Source organism: Dermacentor variabilis, chromosome 10 (genome assembly GCF_050947875.1).
Source record: "Dermacentor variabilis isolate Ectoservices chromosome 10, ASM5094787v1, whole genome shotgun sequence".
Taxonomy (NCBI): Eukaryota; Metazoa; Arthropoda; class Arachnida; order Ixodida; family Ixodidae; genus Dermacentor; species Dermacentor variabilis.
In genome coordinates, this window is record NC_134577.1 from 99,436,805 (window position 1) to 99,442,823 (window position 6,019).

Genomic DNA, 6,019 nt, shown 5'->3' on the forward strand with positions numbered 1-6,019 from the left:
GTTTCATATACGTAAATGTTGTCTGCTATGGGCACGCAATATAGATAATCTGATCTTGTTTGGGGTTGCTGAGTGACTGAGTTGTGAACATGATTCTTAAATTTTTGTTTGCGATATCCAATAATTTTTGTAAAACGACTTAACGCCTAAATCGAAGACCTGGTAATACCATCCGTACATATTCAGTTTATTTTTAGTGCAACATACCTAACCAACATCGGTGCAGTGAGTGCCGAGGAAAACGATTTCTCCGTTTTAATGTAATCCGGTAGAAGCTCCTTAAGCCCGCCGCAAAGGACAGGTGTATCCAATTAACTTTGCCTGGAAAGCGCAGGAATAGGAAAGGCATAGCTCTGAAAATTCATAGACGACACGTTCGAAGCTAATCCAATTAGCATAAAATTTTAAGAGATGCAACTTAGCGCAAGAGACACTTTTGTAATTTCGCTCCATAGCAAGGGCTCTTTAAACTACCACGGTGGCCATCTCCTCGTTACCTTGCTGGGCATTGCGTACGGGTACAAGATTAGCCTTGTACGCGTGTTATTCAGCGAGTACCAGCCAGGGCCAGAATAGTGGTAGCTTCTACTCGTCGGCATCTTTTTAAGCGTAGCGGAATAGAACATCTTTTTCTCTAGCATTTCTTTCTACGTTTAGGTTAAACATAACCTTATGCTGTCTCTGGCTCCGTTGGCTGTGTCCTAATGCTCACCGTAGACAGCTAAATGGGCAGCTAAGCTGATAGCGGCCATCTTTAGCCTCGTTTCATTTCTGGTGAAGATGGAAAAGAAGATAGCTTCGCAAAGGCATCACCTAATTCAGAAACGATGCAGGCCACCTTGCGGTCCAAACAAGATGGCAGCTGAGCAGAAGGCTTGGAAGCTCTAGGGGAAGGTAGTTCGCGCACAAGAAAATTGTGCAGAATCCATCGACAATGATTGCCAATGTAAGCTAATAGCCAGAAAGAACAAACGAACCAGCAAGGGAAGTAAAGAACAACGGAGAGAGAGCAAGAAAGAGCGAGAGGGGAAGCGAACGAACGAACGTTTTCCTTGCCGAGTCTTACCACTGACCGACCATCACTACGGACCTCCGACCAACGCGCAACCAGGAAAACCACTGAATGAGACAAAGGCAGCCGTTTGCTTTAAAACGTAGTCGCATTATCTCAGCTACGTTGCAAGCTGCGTTGGGGTTTTCGTAGGTTCTCACACGTAATGTTTTAGGGTACTGGAATAATAGGTGATCTGTATGTTTTTTTTTTATTGTAGACTAGGTGGCTGTTGCACAAACATGTTCCAGGTGGTTCTAGATGAGTTCCATTTGTTCCATTGCTTTGGCTCGAAGCTGACTTTTTACCGGTCATTGTAGACTGTGTACGATTGAGGCCACAATTAGAACAAACCCGCTGTCTGTGAAATCGAATAGCTTTCTTTGGCTCCCTCGCCCGTTTTCGTGGTTGGTGGGATGTCTTTGATGGTCGACGGTCGCACTCGGCAAAGAACACGTTCGTTCGTTTCCTCGATATCTCGCTTGCTCTCGCTCTCTCACTCACTCGGACTATTCCCTTACATTTACTATCGTCATCGATTGTTGCCGCGCAATATTTCTTTTTCTTCATAGAGCCTTAACCGAAAAATTCAGCCCCTCGGATCCCCTTAATATTCTCGCTCATGTGCCACAATTAATTTTTATGCCTGCTCCAAATAAAACACAGCTTGTATGTACATAACTGGTGCATTTTAGTGGGCTTCATTGAACGAGCAGGAGGGCGCAATCAAGTGCATTTAATGTAGGCAGTGCCTTTTCGCACGGCTTACACTGTCAAGCGCAGTTTTACTTTAGTAGCATTCCTTTATTTTCTACAGGCGTTACAACGACTTCTTGAAATGCATCGAAGAACTCGTGGTCTGCCGCCAACAAAGCAGCATCGAGATGTCGTTCAAACATTTCACAGAAATTCTCACAGATGGCTACAGGCACTCTTGCAGCGGCCTAAACAGAAGCAGTGAGTATACAGCATGTCGTAGGTGGGAGGGCACTGCACTTAATGCGAAGCATTGTTTGCTTAATTCTTCGTACTTTACGGTATAGGCAGTTAGGTGAGTTCCTGTCTCGCCTCGCTTTCATAAAAGGAAACAAGAATACTCAACTCCAGTTGACATTACGTAAAGCGAAGCCTTCTTGGTGTGATTGTTTCATGAACCATGCGTGTTTGTATACAGGGTGTCCCAGCTAACTTTAGCCAGAGATTAAAATATGCAAATGTCACGTAACTGGACAGAACCAAGGTAATGTTGCTTGCCATCGCATGGAGATATTGAAATTATTTTTTTTTCATTTCGCCTAATTATATAAATAGTCCTAATTAAATCATCAGCTTCTCAAATTTTATAATTAGACGAAAAGTGTCAATGAGAAAATTTATAGCGACATGAAAAACTTCCGATACATCTTGCTGTCGCTTCAATACGTGCTGCATAAAAGTGTTTTTCCGAGCGTGAAAGTAATTAAACAAAATTAAGTTATCGGCTTTTACGTGCAAGAACTACGATCTGACTGTAGTTCGGGACTACGGAAGTATGGACAACCTGGGGACCTGTAACCTTCACCTAAATCTAAATACGCGGCTGTTCTCGCATTTCGCCCCCGTCGAAATGCGGCCGCCGTGGCCGAATTCCATCGCGCGACCTCGTGCTTGGCAGCCCAACATCATAGCCACTATGCAACTACGGCGGGTCAATTCAGTTTGTAAGCGAATGTTCCCAAATTTATACGGCCGAAAAAAACTACCGTCCTTACTTCGCATAGCTGTCAACTGATTCTTTATCGCAATCGATGCTTCGCCTTTCGGGCAAAACTGCGACTTTATGTTGTGGTTTCTTTTTAGACATTTTCGCTTATTCGTCTTTTTCGTGTCGTCCTCGCATAAGATTCATGAATTTCGTATTGGTGGTTTTCGGCAGAGATTTGTGTGGGGGGGTGGGGTTGCGGTTTTATAGGCGCAGTGCCGTAAGGTGACACAAATGTCCACCCATCTTTCTCGAATTTTGGCATGCTGTGTTCGTCTGTGTGTATGTTCGTGTGCGTGTGCGTGTGCGTGCGTGCTCGAACCGACAACTGGAGAATATCATATCACGCATCGCTTAACTTCAAGAGCGGCCGCATGAAATCTTGTACAGCATGACGTTGGCTCTATGCACTTCCGCAGATACTTGTGACAAGTTGACTTTGTTGAAGAACTTCTTCTCCTGCGGCCTGACGTACTGCCACTCATACAACACCTTTCTCCCGTCTTACGTGCACGCTCTTCCACAAATCTGCAGGTAAGCCTCTTGCATCGCGACTGGCTTCACGCGAACGCGAGCTTAAACGTTGCCTGCTCTTTTCTGCACTGCAGGATCTTGGAGGACTTCTTGAACTGCACACACGAGCAAGTGTTGATAAACACGTGCGGATACACGGAGCTCTTCGCTAATGTTAGGGCAGTCCGGGACTATATTGTCGACTCGGTTAACGAGAAACATCATTCAACCTGCACTATTCCTCCTGGTGAGCTTCTCAACCTTACTTAATTAATTGGTTGATGGCTCTAACAAGCTGAATAGCTTCTAACGATTCGACGTGTAAACGACACTGCCTACCTCGCAGTGTTTATTGTTCTTGTGACCTATACTCCCAAGTACGACGCCTACCAGGACGAGTCAAGCTGCGGATTGAAGATTTCAGCCACCGGGAACGTTTCTCGTGTACACTAAGTTAATGGCGCTCAAATCACACTCACCAAAAATGTCGTTATACCCTTTGGACTTAGCGGTCTTGCATACAGACAAGTGGATGTGGACGAACACCTCTAATCAAATGTATTCGCACGAGGGGTTCCGTGAAAAAAGAAAAAGAAATAAGAAAGCACGAATATGTTGGCGACTCGGACTGCGAACCGGAAAGTTACGATTGCAAGGTGGTCCCACTGTCCAAGCCGGAACTCCAGCCTCCAATATTCAGTTTCAGTTTACAAGCTAACCAAATACAAAATTTGCTTTTTTTTGTAGTGCATTTTGCCCGCATACTTTTCATCAGGATCGAGAGTGTGCTTTGATCAGCCGGCCAAGCTTCACGCCATTTCGCGTTTTTTTTTTCTTTTTCGTTTCGTTTACCTAAACGTGGTGTAACGTACAATGTGCGGGCTCCTCCTAGAAGCCCCATGATAAGCAGATGGTTCATGATCCTGCCGGCAGGCGTGTACATATTTTTGTGACGGCAAGAGCACCAGATGCAACAGCAGAATATTATTGCGTCTTAAGGTGGCATTCGGGCCTGTAATCCAATAAGTCCATTGACGAATTCGTCCTGTAGTAACAATGAGGGGAAAATGGTTCATGTTACATTATTTACACTGGCAACAGATACGGAAGCCCACTCCATGTAGGAGTTTATTAAACGCTTGAATTCACATCAGGACACGTCAGCCCCCCTCTCACTTCACCAAGGGTCACCACTTTTAATATCATCGTCATCCCTAGGAGACAAGACTAGGGAATCTAATTACTGTGTTGCGGCCAATCAGAATCGTCGAATCGGTCGCAAAATCTCCCCCATGATATCGCACCTTTCCGCCGAACTCCGCCTCCGATGTTGCAACTTCGCGCCCCTCCCCCCCCCCCCCCCCCCGCAGATGGCGCAAGCGCGTAGCAAACTGGGAATCCGAGGTCGAAGCCGTTCCTACGGTAGCGTTCAGCGTTGACCCTTTTACTCCATTAGTTGAGGTTCCAGGTTTAAGTAGAGGGATCTTTAATTGACCCGTCCACAGTCGGCGCCAACGCTGTGTCGACTTCTGGATAGGCGCTTATGAATAGGGGGTCGCCTCAAGGTAAACGACTAAAGAATATCCATCGCCGTATTGCGACGCAACAATGTGCAGTCCCTACGACGACAGGATCTAAGGTAATGTGTAATTGCTTCCCAAAATAGGAACAAAATTTTGCTGCGCAATCGAAAAACTAAAATAACATCTTAGAGCAAATGAAAAAGGTTATTCGATCTCCTGCCGTGAATGACTCAGAACGGTATGACGACGCCCCAAAGCACAATTTGACAAGCATTTCACAAGCATCTCACAAGTATTTGCCTAAGGGACAAGGCACAAATGCATGCATCAGATGCCTAACTGGAGACTTTATTCAGCAGCGCTAAGCGTTGCGCTAGTTGGTGCTGCGTTGCCGAAGCTTCCCATCGCAACACAGGTGGATAATCTAGAAAGGACCACTCACATGTTTTGAGCGCGCATTCCACGGTGGAGGATGTGGATTTTTGTTTGTCCATGTCTGCCGCGCTTCGGTAACGTTGGTCAGAAAGTAACGTGCGGATTCCAAATTTGCTGCTGCAAACACTCGTGGGCGCTCTTTGCGAAATTCCGAGCTGCCCTCTGGCATGTTGAGCATCCGGGCCTGGCTTTCCATCTCCCATCGCGTATCGCGTCGTCATTTCCTTTTCAGTATTCGCGTTGCCACAAAAGAACAAGGACCACCCGACCGCCTGTGGAAGTTGCGTAAGAGAGTCGTTAGACCGATTATGAGGCTTTGTGGGATACTATTTCTTATGGTTGCTCCCCGCCACCTACACTGCTAAGAGATAAGTGCCACTGATATTCTCTGAAGCCGGCGAACATTTTTTTCTATTTAAATTTGTCCTGCGGCATAGATGCCTATTTAAAGAAAAGTGCAGAGACCCTCGAAAAATAAGTTGCAGTAAGGGTTTATTGAACTTATCGTTCGTGAGGAAACGCATATAACTGTGTCATTCATTAGTATCTTGGCAGCCTTTCTCGAGTAACCCTTGCTTCTGGGCAGAGCCACGACAGCAGATGATGAAAGTTCACTGTAGGAGCTGGAGCAGCACAATTTGGACAATTCACTGGTTCTTTAGTTAGACTCCACGCCCACGTGACGGAAAGTGTAAGTTCCCGCCACAGCCCACACTGTCCGAAGCAAGACTTATTCCTCTCAGGAAAGACTACGGC